Below are 20412 nucleotides of genomic sequence, written 5' to 3' on the forward strand. Positions count from 1 at the left end.
CAGTTACCATCCTACTGGAGACAGGAGATAAGCTGTAATTTACTTCAGCAGTAGTATTAAGGAAGGATGACCTATGTTCTTCCACACAATTGTTGGGACCAACACTAAAACTGTCAAATTAATGACAAGATGCAGCAAAATGATTTAAAAGCAGTGCAAGTTGTATGGCTATCAGTCATCTGAGTTAGGCCATTAACAACACAGGCAGGTAGAGGAGTGCTAGTATTGTTAGAGGTAGATTTTAATATTTTCCAGAATCTACTGGGGTTATAAGAAGAATTAGTAAAACTATGCAGATAATAGTCAGTTTGGGCTTTTCCGACAGCAGCAGTGCACTTACTCCTCAACTGTCTAAAGGTCAGCCAATGACAAGGGTCTTTGGCGCTTGCAGCCAGAGCCCATGCTTTGTTTCTGGAATAAGGTAGAAAGCTCAGCAGTGAACCAGGGAGTGGAGCTACAGTTTGTTCTTGTCTTTTTAAAAGGTACATGCTTATCTAAAACTGAGTTAAAAAAGTAAAATAACTTAAAGCTAATTTAGGATCAGGGAGTTCGAGAGTGTCAGCGATTGGACTAAAGTGAAGGTCATGTAGAAAGGCCTAGTCATTACATTTTTTCAAATTTCTTCTGACAACTATGTGTGAAATAGTTTTCCTCTATTTCACATTTCTAATACAAACAATCAGGAAATGATCACTAACACCAAGGTCAAAAACACCACAGGCAGGATATTTATCTAGTCTGTTTGATAATATTAAGTCTATTGAGCTTGACTTGGAGAAATCCTTCAGGTTGGGGCGAGTGGGATGTGAAATAAGCTGTGCAAAATTAAAAGTGTAAAAAAGTTCTTTAAGATTATTAGACGCTGAGTTAAACCAGTCTAAATTGAGATCACAAAGGATAATCACCTCATGATCGATAAATGTTGTAATTAATTCAGCCAATTTTTCGAGGGCTTCTGAGAGGGCAGAAGGAGATTTGTAGACATCAATTATGATTACTGAATTATTATGCCTCAGATCAATTTTCAAGGAAATAAACTCAAAATATTTAGGAATTGAGACTGAAGTGAGCTCAAGTGCAGAGATGATTTTACACACATTGCCAGACTACCTTCTTTATCAGCTCTATCTGCTTTGATAATATTAAAACCACTACAAGAAACAGTTTGATTATCAATCTCTTTATTCAGCCAAGTCTCTGTTAAAATCATAACATCTGGATAAGTTTGAGAAAATAGGATACTTCAGTGATTATATTTCTTATGCCTTCGCAAACCACATATATTTAGATATAAAAAACCGAAACCACTTCTAGTCTTAAAAACCTGTGGATCATTTAAATTAGTGCCTGAAGTGATGAGTGCTACAGAAGACCCAGAAGTAGTTGATTATAGAGCTGAAAGAGCTGGCTTCAGGCGATTTTTAGGCTGAACATTAACAGTAATGAGGTTCTTGGGACACACGCCAGATTGTTTGACTGCAATCTCACAGGGCATCTATAAGTGATTATCACAGGGATGTTGAAAATGTCTGTGTCTGGTCTGAGCTCGATAGAAAAGTTGCCAGTATTAGATGTGGAACCAAACAAATAGGGACTGGGACCCGAAGAACATCAGTCTCTGACAGACTGGTCATTTCCAGTCACGAGATGCAGGGTGGCATGGCTTCTGAGAGGCTTCTGTGATTCCATATGATAAATTGGCAGATAGCATCCAAACTCCAGCTTTGTTCAGGTCGAGACCATCTGGGCCAAAAAAGTCCAAAATAAGGTTGCGTTGGAGACTCAGGGAATGGCCTTTTAGAGCTTCCTGTCTCTGCTGTGCTTGGTTCTCCTGCCTCCTCCTGGCCAGCACTTTTCTCCATTTGTCTCCATGTGTTTCAGGCATGAAGCAGCACTCTGACCTTTGCAGCAGCCAATGAGTCAATCAACAGATACACGGCCATGTTCAAAGAGTCCTTGAGGAAACACTGACATGTAATCCGGTTGTGAATCAGGAATCACTCTTGATGAGAGCACTAGTGACAGCAGAGATTATCCTTCGCTCACACTTGATTTGTTAAGAGAACGTAGCCAGATTCCTACCACTCAACCTCAAGTGTTAGCATGGGTCACTGAAGCCTGTAATCTGTCAGGGGACACATGAATCTCTTCACAGATGAGTTCACCAGTGCGCCATTCTGACAATCCTCCTCATTCTCTGAAATGTCTCACATGTAAATGTGGTTGGTCTTGTCTTTAATTCACGCATCTTCTATAACATCCTTGCAGGAGATGTTAGAACATTTAGGTCATCTCTGTTTCTGTCACTCTCTTATTTGTAATCCTCCCATATCTTTTTTTTCAAGTCATACTTTGGATGCACAATGTCCTGTGCTCCTTTACAGCATTGAGCCTTTTCTTAGCAGGGATTGGTGAACTGTAACATCTGTCATAATTGTGCATAAAGTAGCCTGTCAAATTTAACATGTCAAGTTTACTTGCAGCTTAGTTGCAACAGCTTTCAAATTCTAAGAGTTCTTGTGGTCATCATTGGCTGCAGGGTTCAATTTCACTCAATTAATAGACACAGGAAACACACCAAGACACAAGTCTGCAGTTTCCAATAATCATAAACAGTAAAGATAGTAAATGTTTTAGGGCAACAATAAAGGACAGTCAAATGAAGACAAGAGAAGAGGTTTGGAGCCCCTTAAAGATTTACTTAAAGAAGACATGACATGTTTTTTTGTGTAAATAATTGATCCGTTGTTGAAGTTTTCATGTCATATAGTTTTACTGTACTTCTTTAACATTTACTGATACATTGTCACAATTTCCTAAACCACAAACAACTCAGCTGCCGTTTGTTTACTTGTAGAATTTTCCGGTCACTGGACACTGTATGGCTGCTGCATCTATGGTAGCAGCCACATTGAACACTGTGGTGTTTGTTGTTTTTTTTTTTACACACTGAAAGCCTGTCAACCTTTTAGTAACGCTGGATTCATAAGGGTGATGCTGTCCCTGGTTAGACATCCCAACGGGAAGGTCAGGGTCAGGCCGGTCTCTGTCTCTGTCTCTCTCTCGTCGTTTGCAGCCGTACACGTTGTCTTTGGTACATACATTTCTGTCTCTCTCTGACTCGTGTTACATCCTTTAGCTGAAGCTTTATCTTAACACAGAAATACTGTGAAAACATACAACACACAGTATCTCTCCATGTCCCTCTGGACCTCTCTCTGTCCTTTCAACGATGCTATATAAGCCACTTGACCTATTTTGCAGACTAGATTTCCAGTAAGGATGAGTGCATATAGTGTATATATATATATATATATATATATATATATATATATATATATATATATATGTTTTGCTCCCTGTGGATGTTACATATGCTACAATGAAGGACACTTTGCTCTCCTTTCAGAGCATCAGTATCAGTATAATGCAGCTCCCTCAACTGCTTGAACATAGAACAGAAGATTTACATGACAGCTTGGCAGCTCTGTAGATTTTAGATCTGTAGAATTTACCAACTGTCTGCATGGTGACAAAGCCACAGGAAATTATCACCCTACTACACTTGACCAGTTCCCCTACAGAGCATTTCAGCATCTTTCATCTCACTGATTTGGTTTCAGTCTCACCACTGTCATCATCACTGTTTATAGCAGCAGCAGCAAACATTTACCTGAAATGTTTTCAGCTTTGAAAAAACTATAAAATTGTACACTACCTGCTCAGCACCAAACAGTAGACAGACACAGTTAGCTGTAGACTAGCTGGTGAACATAGTGGAGCGTTTAGCAGCTAAAGAGCCACATATTTCCCTCAGGAGTTGGTGGAGAGCAAAAAAAAGAGCTAAAAGAGAGTGAATATTGGACTTACATTTGTCAAAATGAATGCTTATGTTGCTCCATGTCTTCTGGATAGTAAAATAGGCAAGTTTATGGTAATACGTTCACTATATCAACTTTAAAATGTGCAATGCGTCTATGTTGTGTTTACAGTTTGTACTCTAAGTGGCCAAAAAAAATTAAAATCTAAATCCACAATACTGCTTAAAAGTTCAATGAGGAGAGATCAATTGGAAGTGGCTAACGATATTTAATGAGATTAGAAAGAGAGAAGGATTGTTGGTGATTAGACTCCATCAATGTGAAGCATCTTCATATAGTGTAGACCCTTATGAAGACAGGTAATAGGACAGTCCAGACTCTGGTGGTGGTGGAGTTGCATATTCCTGCAACATTCTCCTACCTATACATCCAACTATCTAGACTACCAGGCCAAAAGTATGTGGACACATGAGCACCACATCCACATGTGTCCACTGCGATAACAGCCTCCACTCTTCTGGTTCCAGGCTCTCCAGCAGATGTTGGATCCTGGCCAAGGGATTTGCTCCCATTCAGCCACAAGGCCATTAGTGAGATCCAACACTGATGTTGGGTGATGAGGTCTGGCTCACAGTCGGAGCTGCAGTTTATCCCAATTAGGTATTGTGGATAGGGTTGAGGTCAGGGCTCTGTGCAGGCCAGTCAAGTTCTTCCTTGTTGTGTTCAGCCATAGTCAACTGATCCCTCCGTCATTGCTCAGCGAGGAAATCTATCCGGAGAAGGAATTTCATACAGAAAAGACTTTAGAATGAATTTTTACTCAAAACAGTCTTTTTTGTCTTATCATGGAGACACAGTAGAAATAGATCACTTAACAAAATCTTCATAAAGTATAAAGTGGAGAATAATTTTGGAGCTTAACAAATATTTTCATGCTTTTTCATGTAGCGCCAGCTTCTTAAATGTGCTTTTCTTTGCTTTATATCACTGCAAACAGAATATCTTTGGGTTGTTGACTGTTGGTTTGACAGAACAACATTTGAAGACATAACCATAGTCTTGAGGGGATTTTGATTGGCATATTTCACTATTTTCTGACATTTTTTAGACATAACAATTAAGCAGTTTATTTAAGAAAATGATGAGCTGATCAATGGATGATGGAAATAATCTGCAGTTGCAGCCATGCATATCTATCTACCTATCTATAAATCTATCTATCTTCCATTTGTGGATGTTGGTTTGTGTCGGCTGTCAAATCTCGTCCATGTAATTAGTGCCCACTGGCGATATTTGTGCTCTTCTTCCCTCTCATCCTCTCTCACTCTCCATTTATTATCTCTGTCGCTCTCTCTCTCTTTTTCTCTTTCCCTCCACTCTACAAAGCAATAAAAAAGGCTGAGAGCGTGGGTGTCGATCGCTGCTTCACATTTCTGCTCAGCTGACAGGCGGGAGAGAGGAAGAAAGGAAGGACAGGAGGAGGACAGAGGGAGACAGAAGGAGAAGCGATGAGATGGCGTACAAGAGAGAGGAAAAGAGAGCGAGGAGGAAAAGAGGAAGAGTAGGAGGGGAAAGAGCGTTTTGTTTCTGCAGCTGCTCGGCTGACAGAGGATGGAGGACAGAACACACTGTGCTCCATGTGTGTTTCTGTGCATTTATGTGTGTATTTCCATATACAGTACAGTATGTGCGTTGCGGCTCGTGCGCTTCAATATGCATTATTGTATGTGAAGAATAGAAGCCAGGTAAAGCGATGAAGAGTTTTGTTTTGGTAGTGAGATGGAGGTAGCACTGACCTAAATACTAAAAGCATATTTCATAGTAGGAGGAAATGACACTCTCAAACCCAATGATCTGCAGCAGCCCAGCTCCTCAGCTAACTGGGAGGGATTTAATGACTCAGGAGAACACCAGTTGAAAAATACAATGAATTATACAAGACAATTGAATACAGTTTTTAAAAAATTATGTGTTCTGTCACTCGAGCACATTTGTCTCTCAGATCAAATCTCAAATGAGCTACGAAGAGCAAGTACACTGCAGCTGAATCTGATCTGGTCTGCTATGGCATTAGGGTCCATGTAACACTTATCAGTTCAGTTTTCCATATAAAAAAATGAAAAACAGAACATTTGAGATAAAATTAAATTTTCTGAAATTGTCTTTTTCATCCATGAGATCAATGTATTATTAGATTTTGGAGTAGTTTGTTTTTTAATTTTCTATTTTTGGAATGTTGGATAGAAAAATGGAAAATTGGAAAATAGAAAATAAGAAACTTTTCATGTCTGTTGGTGTCTTGGGCTGCCTGAGAGGGTGCCCGACTCAACTTCTGCCTGATTGGCTGGTGGGGGCTGCTTGTCTCGACTATCCTCACACCTGCATTAAAGGATTACATCCCGCTGTTGTAGGTGAGTGTCACCAGTTCTTCCCTCTAAATGCACATTTGGCAGAGACGCCAACTCATGAGGAAGACTCATTGTTTATGTAAATATACAGAATATAGCTTGAGAGCCATATCTAGTGATTTTCCCGTACAAAAAAAGCTAAATACTCTACCCTATGTAGCTAACGTTAGCCTTGTTATGCAGTGTGTCCATGCTTCAGAAACACAAACAAACACAAAACAAAGTCAGATTGTAGAAGTTAGACTATCACTATAAAGTTGATTAGCTGAGAAGCCCCCTCCCCGGCCCATCTTACTGCATGCTGTGAGTCAGCAGGAATTGGTGCTGTGCATGTCTAAATGTTTCTGTGCAGATGCTCCAGCAGCTCAGTGTGATGAACAATCTGAGCTGTTGAATAAAAATCCCTCTTTTCCCTCACGTGTCCTGTCGTGATGCTGTAGTCATCCTGCTCCCTGCAGATCCTCTCATCTCAACTCAGGATGTTCCTTCAGCACTCAGCATCTAACACCTGTTATTATAAACATGTTTCAGTACAAGTTTTTCCATCATTTAGCCAGTAACCAATGTGTTGTAGTCACACGTAGCTGCAAAGGTGACCCATCCTTTGTTCTTTATACTTCTTTTAATGAGGCACTGTTGCTACAGCCTCTGTAAGACATTTCAGTCCAAATATTAGATTTGTCTGAATTTTCTCAGGTGAAACTATGTTAGGCAGACATAGTGTTTGATTTTGTTCAGGTTTTTGCCCAATAATAAAAAAAAAAAAAAAGTAATTATGCTTCCAATCTCATACCTTTTCTTTCATCCTGTTCAAAAGCAGCTGTTTTTTATCCATATTATAACAAGTTAAATTAGCAAAACCTGATAGCTTTTAGTTTACTCAAACGTGTATGACTGATATTCTTACTTTCTTGGTGAGTGTTACCAGTAAGGTAGGTCTTCAGAGTATGGTTGCAGACCAAAGCCCCATTTCCTAAAAGCATCTTCAGGCTGAGACAATCTTAGTCCCATTATAACTCCATGGACTCCATGAAGATGAGATCTCCTACTTCTGAAGGTAAATAAACAAGGACAATACCAAGACAGATATACAACAAACAAACATAACACATTAAAAGGACGGTACAAACAAAAGATCAAACTGACAAAGTACAACTAAAGCTCATAACAGATTTAGGATAAATTCATTTTTTTATGCCAAAATTGAATATTTTGTGAGTGCAGTACTTGACTTTGAGCTCAGCTTTGTGATCAGCCTCAGCTCTGATTATTTGTTAAATGCATCGGCACAAAACTGAAAGCAGAGCTGGTTTTGTTAGCTCATGAAAGGTTTTGGAGATATACAGAATGTCTTTCACAGGACAGTGACAATGTGTTAGCTAAGGTCAATATGTTTGCTATGTTAAAAAATCTTAATTAAAAGATAAAAGTGTTTTTAGTAATGTGTTGTGTCTCTGTGTTAATTATTTTATCTGTTGCTGTATCTCAAATATATGTACATATATATACAGTACTGTGCAAAATTGTTGGGAACTTTAAATGTTTAGAGTCTTATCCATAATGCAACACCATCAGGGAGGCGTCTGATCTGTCCCAAATGTATTCTGCAGCATAACAATGACCCCAAACATACATCTATAAAGTCATGAAGAACTATAGTATTTTCAGCAACAACAACAAGGAGTCCTACAACAGATGGTTTGGCCCACACAGAGCCCTGATCTCAACATCATGGAGTCAGTCTGGGATTAACATGAAGAGACAGAAGCAGCAGAGACGCCAAAATCCACAGAAGAACTGTGGCAACTTCTCCAAGATGCAGGAACAACCGACCTGCCAAATACGTGCCATTTTAAATTGATTCACATTTGAAATCCAGGCTGCTAGCTAACTGCTGGCGAAACTGCTGTCAGCTCTCAATGAGCCCGATGGCCGAATCAACCCATTGTTGTCATGGAGATGACAGGACACTGAATGTGACTGGACCAAACCAAAGCAGAGTAGACGTCCTCACATAGACAGCAAGACAGTCGGATTTTCAGAGTGCTGTCACAAATAACATAAATAATACATATGAAAAGTATAATTTGCTCAGTATCTGAGACAGTTGTGGTTCAGTCCGTGTTCTTTTTATATTCTTACATTTGTTATATCTTATTATAGCTTTAGATCCCTGAGTGTCCAGTCACATAAGAAAATTAACTTGCTGGAGGCTTGGAGACTAACTGGATAGCAAGTTGATTCATCAAAAGAACATGCACGACTGACTACAAACCATACATTTACTCCAGCATAACAGAGTTATATACTGTAGAATATGATGAAGTGACACAGCTAATATAATTGCTTCCTACATTTTGGACTCCAGTTCTCTAACATTCCCTCAAAGGTCAGCACTGTCAAGAGGGTTTGCGATTGATGCAAACTTGTGTGTCAGTTAGTTAAATTCTGCACAAAGCACAGCGCAAATTAGCTTTGCTACTCCGTGAGCGAATCCATTGATTGTGATTCCATCTAAATCAATTTATCTCAGTCGGAAATTTCCTTTGTATTAATACCGGTGTAACGGCGCCCTAAGACAGAGAGAGGGGAGAGATGCAATCATATATTTCACAAAGGAAAAAAAACTGATGCTCTAAGATGCAGCAGCAGCAGCAGCAGCAACACCGACTCACTAACCGCAGGACTCACAGGGACTGCAGAGAATTTCCTTCAAACGTTTTATATAATAACTAACAATAAATTATACATTTTTATTTGATGCACTTTCAATGCAAAGTAAATAAATGCTGCAGGGTGTGAACATAATGAATCTAAACAAATGGAAATAGACAGAGACCCAATGGTGTTTATGTGTGTGTGTGAGTGAGTTTGTGCTTGTGGGGGGAAATCACCGTGTGCTTTGTTTGTGTGCCAGTCAGTGCTAGTCTGTGTGTTTGTGTGCAGGTTAATGAGTCTGTGTGTGTGTGTGTGTGTGTGTGTGAGACTGCAGTCTCCCTGCAGTGGTTCACACTTCTATAAAACCCACTTTATGTGCAGATTTATAGGAGCCAATGATTTTCTTATTTATGAGGAACATCATTTACTGAAGAGTCGACAGACTCCGTAAGAGCTAGCAGTTTGTGTGTGTGTGTGTGTGAGGGGGGGTCTCGACGTATATATACCTATGTCTACCTATTTTTACATCTCTCAGCTCATGCTCTCCATCCACACTCGTGTATAATATGTGCAGAACTCAGTAAAGCATTTCTTCCTTTCTGTATTCATCACACTGACATCTGAACTTTCATTTTATACACAATATTTACACAAGAAATTGTTCCTGAAATGTCAAATATCTAAAACATTTTGAGGGACAAATAACGTTATGGTTTGATTGGTGCTGTACATGTACACCACTGCGAAAATGCCGTGTTGAATTTAAGTGAAAACATTTTGGATATGAGCTTTCTTTTGCTTGAAACAAGCAAATGTGGCTGCAGCGAGTCTGAGTCCAGTTACCTGTCCAGTCACTTTGGTCCAAACTGACACATCATCAACTATTGGATTGCCATAAAATTTGGTACAGATACTCCTGGTCTCCAGAGGATGAATATCAATTACTTTTGTGATCCTCAGACTTTTCCTCCAGTGTCACCAGCAGGTCAAAATACTGTATCTCAACATATAATGAATGGATTGCGACAAAATTTGGTACAGATATTCACAATCTCCAGAGGATGAATCCCAATGACTTTAGTGATTCTCTGACTTTTCACCTCATACCATCATCAGGTCAAAATTTCAATACTTTGGTTTACAGCCAAATACCAGCAAAAATAATGACTTTGTGTTTAGTACTAAATAGAAAATATATCCTAATGCAAGTGTCTTGACACTACAGAGCTTAAAATAAGTGTCAAATCATACTGGAGGTCCTGTAACAGACATGTCCCTTGTATCTAGCCAAACGCAACCCCAAATCAGGTTGAATTTTCTAAGAAGGACAAGGCAAGTAACTTACTTTAAGTCAAATGCCCTTGCATAGTCAGCACTAGATAATCTAATGAGTCTTCATCATGATGCTCTACGTGAAGACAAAGTGTATTAACTGTCTTTGCACTTTGTGCCTGAATTGAATCCCTGATATTTCCACTCAGGGATTTTACTCTTATAACTGGCATCACATAACATGAAAAGAGTCCACAGACCTGCTGGCCACAGAAGAAACACGTCCTTGTCTCCAGTAGAGCATTTAATCAGTGTGTCAGTGATGAGAGGGGTCCTGACAGAGATTAACACAATACACCAAGACGTGCCCACTTAGCTTTTTCTCAGTCTAATGAGAGCTGATGTGGAGGTGGGCGGTTCTAATGTCGGCACTTTCTGTTGAGCCCTCTAGAGGTGTCATGGGTTTAATTCAACTTAACATCCAACTACCCACCCACCTTTTAATCTGAAATCCTAGATATGGTTCTGCGTAGTCACTTCCTGTTCACTTCCTGAGCCTGTATTATGTGAACCTAAACTCAGACTTTTCTGTTTCCATGTAATATCTGTAAACCTCAAAGTACTGTGTAAAATTATTAGAGACGTGGGGCAGAGGTTCGTACTTGACTGTCTGTGAAACTCATCTTTTTATTCTTCTTCTGATATTTGGAAATACAGTACAGGTTATGCACTAATTTTCATCCTCACCAGGATTAAAATGTGGGATTGATCACTTTGTATCTTACTTCAGTAGCTTTCACACCAATTTTTGAACATTTCTAACATTTTTGGAAAGCCACCTGTATTGTTGGCAACATCTTCTTTTATTCTTGGCTCAAATTTTTGGCTTTACACAGACTAAAAACTGCTGTGCTAATATAAGCTACATAAAGAATTTTTGAGAATTCTTCTCAAATTGCAGACATCTGTGTCATAGTAGCTGGCTAACTAGCATAGTGGAGACATTCATATACCCGCATTCTCTATATTCTCTGGGAATAAATTTGGTTTGGTTCATTGGTTTGTATAATTGTGTTGTTATAATTTTATAATGACAGTGACTAAGAAACAGCCTGTCTGTATATAATCTGATTAATAAAATAGGTACCTGCACTGATGCCAATAAATCAATACATAAAATCGTTATGAAAGTAAATGATGAAGCCACGTTCAAGAAAAGTAAACTATATAGTTTAATTAAGGAGACATTTGCTTTTGCAAAACTGTTTTTAAAAATGCTGTAACTACTTTTCAAGGGATAAAATGATTAAATTAAAGTATTCGGTCCATTTTAAGTGTGGCACGTTTTAAACATGAACATTTTTGTTGTTTCACTTCCAAATGTTGTCGCTAATCTGAGTAGAGTGTACTTTTACAAGATGATACAGATTTCTATTTGTAGACACGGATGAGTGGTCGACGAGTTATCAAGAAGAGAAACACACCAGTCCAACCTTTGACCCTCCATATATTCTGTCGTAAAATCAGTTTTTTAGCCAGAGAAATATTTTAAAGTCAGACAAAAGATAACGGCAGTCATGTGCTTCCTACAGATTCAAAGTGCTTCTATAAGTTATCTATAAATGCTTCTAGAAACCCACAGTCTTCATTTTATTTACACTGCTGCCCCTCTGATACAAATTAACAGTCATTTTCCTGCAGTTGCTGGTTTCCAAATGTCACCACAGCAGCAGATGACACGTCAAGGTTTCCTCCCCCAGATCCATTTCCATTTGCTCAGCCAAAAACAAGACCACTCCATCAATGTACAGGTCGTTCTGGATGCCAAATGCCACTTGTTAAACAATACGCCTACTGGCCGGGGGGAGCCCACAAATCATTATCAAACAGCCTGGATCAAAGGTGCTGTTGGAGCTGGATGGTAAATGATTTGTCACGGAGAGACATTGCTATCAATTTTAGACTTTTGTTATCCAACCATGTGCCATGAAGGACCGACAGATTTGTGTTTCAACTACATTTTTCACCTTTATTATCCTATCCTTTATTAGACTCCTGTTCTTGTCAATGAAATGCTTTGTAACTCAAAGATTCATGTCACAGCACTTTGGAAATTCACAGGCCTACTACAGTCTTTACTTTTATTTCATTTCATTTTTTATCTAACCTTTATTTAACCAGGAGTAAAAGACAGTCAGCAGCACAAATAACACAGTTGCAGACATCAAACAAACATGAAACAATTTAAAAATGAAAACAAAGAACAATTACAGAATTATAAAATATCATTTAAATTCAAAATACCTACAGTCAGATGTGCCGGCTTCCAAGTCTTTTAGACATTAAATGCGTCCAATGAGACCAGCTCCCGAAGATTCAGGTAATTTTGCAACTGATTCCAAGCTGAGGTAATAGGGAGTGAAGACAATAACTTCCAATACTTTTTTGTAGGATGTAGATCCGTAGGTAGGAAGGAAGCAGTCCAAGAACAGCCTTATAAATAAGAATAAGCCAATGTTAAGTCTACAGGTGGACGAGGCAGACCATCAAACCTGAGCTTACAAAGAGAAATGGTGAAAAAGGGTTTTGAGATTTTAATGAATCTCATCTTTAAGAACAGGAGACATTCAATATTCAACAATTTTAGGTTACATTGTTAAAAAGGACATTTCCAAGTCTATATTTATATTCTGGGGTCCTTTTGGAATATCTTTGCATGATTTACAGTTCAAAAACTCATTATTTATCTCTCTTTAAGCTCCCAAACCCAAGGAACCCACTCTGTTCTGATTGGCCAGCTTCAGGAAGCTGCGCCACAGCCATCTCCTGGCTGCTCAGGAAGCAACGTCAAAAACCCATGAAATAAACAAGACTAGTAGGGTTTCACTATTTTTTTCTCATTCTTCATTTCTTCAACACATCCGTACATGTTTGAGCCCGACTCTGATCTGAAATACATGAATGGACACCATGAACAACACATGGAACAACTTTAGCAACAAAGGCTACAGAACAGGTGGCCATTTGTGGGCATGTGCGAACAATCTGATGTCATCAGGAAGAGGAAGTAGAGGCAACTTTGCAAACAGAGTGATCAGAGCAGCTGAAGCCCTGACTTTTGACTTGCAGGGAATATTTTTACATACATTCACCTCAGGTTTTGGAACATTATAACAACATAGAAATAACATAAAATCACACAAAAAAACATGATAGATCCCCTTTAAGTTGTGTAAATCTTAAAAACTGCATTTATAAGAAAAATTCAGTGCTCAGTTCATGTTTTTCTTCCAATTGTCTTTGTAAGTGTAAAATAATTAAACAGAGAAAACTAAGAAAACCCCAATCTGATTTAAGAAATGTGCACCAAAATGTTGCATGTTCTGCCAGCTGTCCGGCAGGTATAGCAGATAGAGAGTTCAGCAACAATTAGAACAATCATAATCCACATACCATAAGCTTATAATATCCTTTTAATGCTTCATAATGTCTCTTTAAGACAGACAGATTGTCCCTCAAACAGGACGGAAAGCATTTTTTGCTCCAGTCTGCAATTATAAATAAGAAAGCGAGCAGACCAGAACAGACCAGAGCTTGTGACTTGATTAGTTAAGTGACAACTCAGTTGCGCATGACGGGCACATGTATCTTATTTTGTTCCTGCACATTCAAAGAATAAATTATAGCTCTAATGGGAAGAGGCGTTCCCTGACCTTCCTCTGCAGGCTAATTTGTCTTTGACGCTGTCCTTCAGGAAAAAGTTTCTGGATGTTATGATGTACAGTTTTTTCGTGCTCCTGCATTTATCTGCCCCACATCTCTACTATTGAACAGCAGAGAAACCAGGACAGTGTTACATAACACGTAGTATTGGGACCGCTGTCCTGGATTTGTTAATATGGGGATTTTATTTAGTGGATTCAGCACTCAGGTGGAGTTTATAATGGGGAGCTGAGCTTGCTGTTTCCCAAACTATCAACCCCAGTTGTTCCCAAAATATGGCTCTACGACACTCTGCGGGCCTGGAGAGCATCTCAGGGAGTTCCCAAAACAATGAAAATTTTCATCTTTTTTGCTTATGAGAGCAAAGCCTAGTCAATTATCACATTTCTAAGCCGTCCTCATTGGTCCAGAGCTGATATACGGTGTGAGACACACACTCAGTGGGAGCTCACATGCTATAAACATGTCTTAATATGTGGAGCTCCTGTGGATAAAAACATCTAGTAAACAAAAAATCTCACTTGTCTCATTTTTCATCTTCATGTCTCCTCTGTGACTGAAGCAGTTATAAATGGGTAATAATTCAGAGATATGCTGCCTCATGTTGTACTATTAAGACAACTGATAATTGCCAGAAACTACACTGTCCATTTTTCACCCATTTGTCTTGTTTCGAAGGCAGCAAGCAACAAACTGGACAAGCTCATAACATAATCATCTACCTCTCTCTCCTTCAAACTGCATTCATTTTCATATATTTTACATTTTCATATATATTACATCTATTACCATGACTTTAGAGTGTTTTCAGAGGCTCGAGTCTTGAATCTGATGACTTTAAACTTGACTTTAACGATGACTTGAGACTTTACTGTAACTTTAGCGGTGTTTTGACTTGGAGGGCTCAAAGATTGATTGAATTATGTTATACTTTTTTTTTCGTAATAATGGTTATGCTTTGAATCAATCTGATCAGCAGACAGACAGATAATTATACTCAGACATTAAAACATTCAGATCAGCAGCCATCTCATTTTTAGCAAATGCTGACTGTTGATTTCACCAGTTTAAAAGACAAACATGTCCAGCTGATGTGCTCTGACTTGTTTGTGGATACTTTTGTCCATATTGTACGGTTTTATTCATGTATTGATTGCTCAACCAACTAGAAGGTGAAAATTAATTTTACCTTTAACTCTCCTTCTGGTTAGAGAAATAATATAACACTAATAGTGCACTAAAATGCTGCAGCAGTGAGGTTTGTGTCACTGAACACCGTGACACTCCACATAACACCATGACAGCTGCTGTATATGCAGCAGCGTATTTACCAAGATCTCCTACACAAAAATATATTCAAAATATAACACTGCTGTCAGAAAACAAAAAAAGTTTTGGGAATGTCATAAGATGCCTCACTTACTTTTATCTTTATGTAAAGTGACACAACTGGATTTTAACAGATTTAGAGCTGCTGGGATGACAACCTTAACAAGAAACTTGTGCTGCAGAAGAAGTAAAAAAGTACAGCTCCGACACTGACTGAGTGGCTCTCTGCATGTCTCCTATACTCCGCAGTGTTGCTACAGATATGACAGCCCGACACAATGCCTCATTTACTGAGCTGAAAATCTGCTGCTATTTCCAGTCACCCTATATCACATACTGTATATGTGTGTGTTTGTGTATAAGTGAGTGAATATGTGTGTGTGTTAACAAATGGAGATGTGTTTTCTTCCCTCCTGCTAGCTATAGATTAGAGTGTTGAAGGACTACTCTTCTGGAAATCTATCTTTTGAGTGTCAAGGTTTGAAATGTGATTTTAAAACCAGTTACAATGGATTCTAACAATGAACCTCAAACATAAATGAGAAACAATCCTTGCAGCATAATGTTCTGTCCATCCATATACTTTCAGCAGCTTTGCTTCCAGGGTTAGCTGTTTGCATCTGTTGCAACTGCAGTTGCTTATGTTAGTCACAAAAGTAAAAATACAGTAAAAAATACTGTATATGACAAAGTGGGTGAGAACACACCTACTTTCGCCATCAATGCCACATAGCTTAAGAATTTAACCATGCTTGTTAATTGTTTGTTCAGCCATATGTCCGTGATCAATCTGCAACTTGCAGACACATACTATCCTGGGTTTGTTTGTGGTTTGCATTATGTTTGGTTACAGTTCACATACCAGCAACATTTTTGGTTAAAGTAAAACACAGACAAGTATTGTTAAGTTTAGTTATTGTTTATTGGATACATTTCATAAGTTAATCATTTTCTTTGTTACTCACCATTCCCACCATGTGCTCCACAAACAAAAAGAGGAGGCACCACACTACTTCCTCTATTTATACACTGTCATCAGTGATGTCACTGGGTTAGACCAAGTATAGGGGGATTTATGTTATTTCATTAAATGTTTGGTTTAGTATCGATATGGTTTGTACTTTTTTTGGCTCAGGTTGAGGTTTAATGCTGTGGATGTGTTTTATGTAAACAATGTTGACTGATACACATAGCATTGTTATATGCCAGGTGGCATAAGGGAAATGACACCCCTGCAATACATATGGTTCTGCCTGATAGATTGGAGGGCCTATTTAAAGGGAGAAATGTTGGTTTAGGGGGGAGCAGAAATTAGAGGATGATAGTGTAGCCTTAGTTTCATGCCTTAGTTTGCTTTATCCTGAGTTAAGCTAGTTAACTTTGATTTCGCTTGAGTTAATTTCATTTTTGAGACACCTTTTTGTTTGTTTTTCGGTACACTGTGCTAAATCAGTTTTTACTCATGCAACAAGAGTCTGAGTCTGCCTCCTACCACCTTCCCAACCACTATTGTCAGGCCTCCTCACACTCTATATGACTGTTTCTGTGTTTTGATATTTTTTTGTATCACTGTTGGAATTTCATTGCTGTGAATCTAAGATGACAGCTCTCGTGCTTCAGGAAGGAGCAAACTTTTCAACTTTTCAGAGTCATCTTTCAAACCTACAGGGGATTTTCTGTGGCGTATTCCTTTAAATGGTGTAGGCAGTAATCTATAGGTCACAAAGTGTCTCCGCATGTTTTACATGCGTGAACATTTGCTTGAATATTTTGTATCCGTGTGAAGACTTGTTTTGTGTGTGTAAAGAGGTGTTGTGTATGTGCAAATGCTATACTAGCATCATCAGATTGTGTGTGTGTGTGTGTGTGTGTGCTCTGTAAATGATGTGATTGGAGCTGACAGCAGTCATATGCTTCTTATTAGAATCAGACTCGTCTGCAGCCCACCTGCTGTAGACGAACCCAGACTGAACGAAATGGAAATAATACTCCAGCTTCCCACTGTGACCCTTGATAAGTTACAACAAATCAGCCATTGTGTGTGTGTGTGCATGTGTGTGTGCAAACTGTATGTATTAATGCATTGCTTGCATTGTGTATGTTCTCGTAGGATATTTATTGACTATAGATCGTGTGTGTGTGTGTCCATATGTAAGTATGCAACTGAATATTTTCTGTGTTTATACAGAACTTGGGAACATTATTGGCATTTATCATAACATTTTAAACATTAAAAAAATCAAATTATCAAAAAAGCATCATTTTAACATATTCTATTCATCTTCAGTTGCTCTCATCCGTTAATGCTACTGTCTACTGTCAACTGGCATTTCTTGGAGGTAGAAACAGATCAACCTTTGGCCGAACAGGGACATAAAATCTGGGTGCTTTATTTTGAAATTCTGTGTATTTGTGAGTGGAAAATCTGTAAAAACCCAAAATGATGACCCTTATATATCAACAAGTCTTGATACCTGAATAATAATGATGATAATGATGATGATCAGTGCTCCTCATGCTAAGATCAGACTACATAATGTGTGAGGTTAGGTTGTCAAAGAGTCAGCAGTTCTTTCTTTACACATACAGGTTGGACCCTGAGGAATCAGAGCTTGCCTTTTCAATATATTGGTGATTGGTAAGATACCAGGGACTGACACCACTCTTGTCCATCTTCTGCATGCATGAAAGCCCTCTGTGCTCCTACTGGTCAACGTAACAGAACATGTCATAGAAGTTTTCCAAATAGACACTGCTGTTTCTGTCGTGACGTATCTCAGATGCTGCCACTGTTGTCTTCCACTATCACACAGTGTACGGAGTGAAACAAGTAATCGTTGTACCAAACGTTCATAGTCATTCCCGAGGTGTTGTAATATTTGGAGACAGAATCAAAATGTTGTTTCCTGTAAAAAACAAAAAAAAACAACAACAGTCATATTGTATTATATTATAGTATGTGTGAAGAAGAAAACATGTAAATACCCGCTGAAACAATGCAGCACTTTCTGTTTTTCAGCCAGATTTTTGGTGTCTACAGCGAGTAAACTGCAAAAGCAACACAGAGAGTCTATTATCAGTGTTGCAGTCACAGCAACTGACACATCTGATCAGTGAGCTGCCTTAACAAACACTCTCATCTGAATAATCACAGTCTGCACAGCCCACTGGGTGACACTGGATCAGCACTAATAGGCCTGCCTGTCCTGTAGGCTCAACACACACACACACACACTCACACACATAATTTGCAGTCTAGTTCTCTTTCTGTTTGTATCTTCCTTACTATATGTTTTAACTGTGCTTTAGTAGCTTAAAAGCATTAAAGTCCTTATTGCCAAAGCCTAAAAAACTGACAGATTGATTTAGTCGATATGACAATGTGACATTAACATCAGCAAATGGATGTAAAATAAATTAATCAAGTACTACATAAATATACAGATTTATTGGACAGAGTGTTTTTTCTCCCTGCAGACTGTGGCAGGTTAATGATGTTCTGTGTAACATTTTTAAGCAACAGTAAGTCATTGTCAAATTAACTGAGACAAATGATACCACTGTGCGGATGACTGGTAACCTCTGGCTCATGCCGGTGGCACTGTGGATGCTGCTGTTTCACAAAATTAAGACCATATTTCCCTTAAATCTTGGACATCCTGTATTCTTCAATGATTGAATTGGGCTTGTATTAAAGGGAACATATCATACTTTTTGTTATTTTCTGTTATTTTTATACTGTTATGATGTCAGGTGTTAAACATGATCAAAGGTCCAAAATTTGAAGTGAACATATGTGAAAATGCTCCCTGAAAGTCAAAAGCTGTCACATCCTGAATGGACTTTCTGTGTTTTTGCTCTCTTGGATTTTCTGTGTTGCACTTATGTTGCCTGGATTTGGTTTTCTCCGTGTTTCCCTTGTGTGGTCCTTAACTCCTCCTGTGTTCATGTGCTCCTCCTCCTCTCACTTGCCCTGCATCACCCTTGTTAGCCCAGCCCTGCTCCTAGAGTCTTCCCCAGTTTATCAGCTCCCAGTCTGCCCGTGTGTTGTGTCACCTGTTGTCTGATTACTTCAGTTCCTGTTTTATTTTGAAATGTTTTCCCCTTGTGTCTTGTTACCTTTACTTCCTGTGTTTTCCTGCCTTTGTTGATTGCCTCATGTGTTTCACCTTTGTCTTGTTTCACTCACCTATGTTCAGTTGTAATCAGACCCTGTGTATTTATAGTCCAGCTAAAACTTTACTCATCATCTCATTGCAGACAGACCTCTACCTATTTATACACCCATAATACAGAGACAGAACACCATGTAACGTGTAGGGAGGAACTTCAAAGGCGATTCTTGCTTTGCACTTTTCATTTATTGCCAATTTTTTACAACCTAGCTTTGTGGAAAGACGAAAGGGAACAACTCCGGAAGTGATGTCCAAATTAGGAAATGTGCGTCATGTAGCAGGTGGGTGTGACTCCTCTTGTTGAGACCTGCTGATAGTGACAGTGGAGCAGAGGAGAGAGACTGAGATAATGATGTAACCGACCTGTGTGCTGGTATTTGACTTTTTATTACCCCGTAAATAAACATTAATAAAAAACCCACTATTTGTGCTTTTCCAAATAATGTATTTGTATTCAGGCAATAAAAATATTTAAATATTTAACAAATTTTAAATTTTAAAAACATCTATCATATTTTAGTAAAATGCCTCCGTTTCCTGATCTGCTCCTGGCTCAACACTTCCTCGCTGTTGTCCCTAAAAACGGAGCTTCTTGGTCAAATACAACACATTCATGGATCAGAATAAATTATGGGATAGTCCTTTAATTTCAGCGAGGAACAGAAAAGCTGCCAATGCTGCTCTCTGTCTCTGTCAGTCAGTCCTCCTCCCCCAACCCCCTGACACTGACTAAATTTACTCAAGAACACAGCATCTGATGTGTGAACTACATGAGTCAGATATGATGTCTTTTTTTCATGCTGAAGCAGCAGGGAATTGATGAGAATTAGGTCACACAGGAATTTTAAACAGGGCTGTTTGCTGAACAATATTAAATCAAGACTTTGCCAGAACCAGACAGGGAGTTCCCTGCCAACAGATTGTGGTATATGGTGGCCCAAAGAATGGAGATTTACGTTTGTCACACAATGACTGCTGTTTGAAATACACAGAGGGAGACAGTTATAGTGAGTGATAAAAATCTGT

General features: G+C 38.8%; 1 long non-coding RNA gene across 1 annotated transcript; it reads right to left on the reverse strand.

Annotated features, from left to right (window-relative positions):
• Positions 1-4026: 4026 nt before the first annotated feature.
• LOC122984307 lies at positions 4027-7653 on the reverse strand. Its single transcript, XR_006403856.1, has 3 exons — positions 7137-7653; positions 6648-6737; positions 4027-4590 (listed from the first exon to the last, which is right to left on the reverse strand). It is a non-coding gene; the product is annotated as an uncharacterized LOC122984307 (long non-coding RNA).
• Positions 7654-20412: the final 12759 nt, after the last annotated feature.

Source organism: Thunnus albacares, chromosome 6 (genome assembly GCF_914725855.1).
Source record: "Thunnus albacares chromosome 6, fThuAlb1.1, whole genome shotgun sequence".
NCBI lineage: Eukaryota > Metazoa > Chordata > Actinopteri > Scombriformes > Scombridae > Thunnus > Thunnus albacares.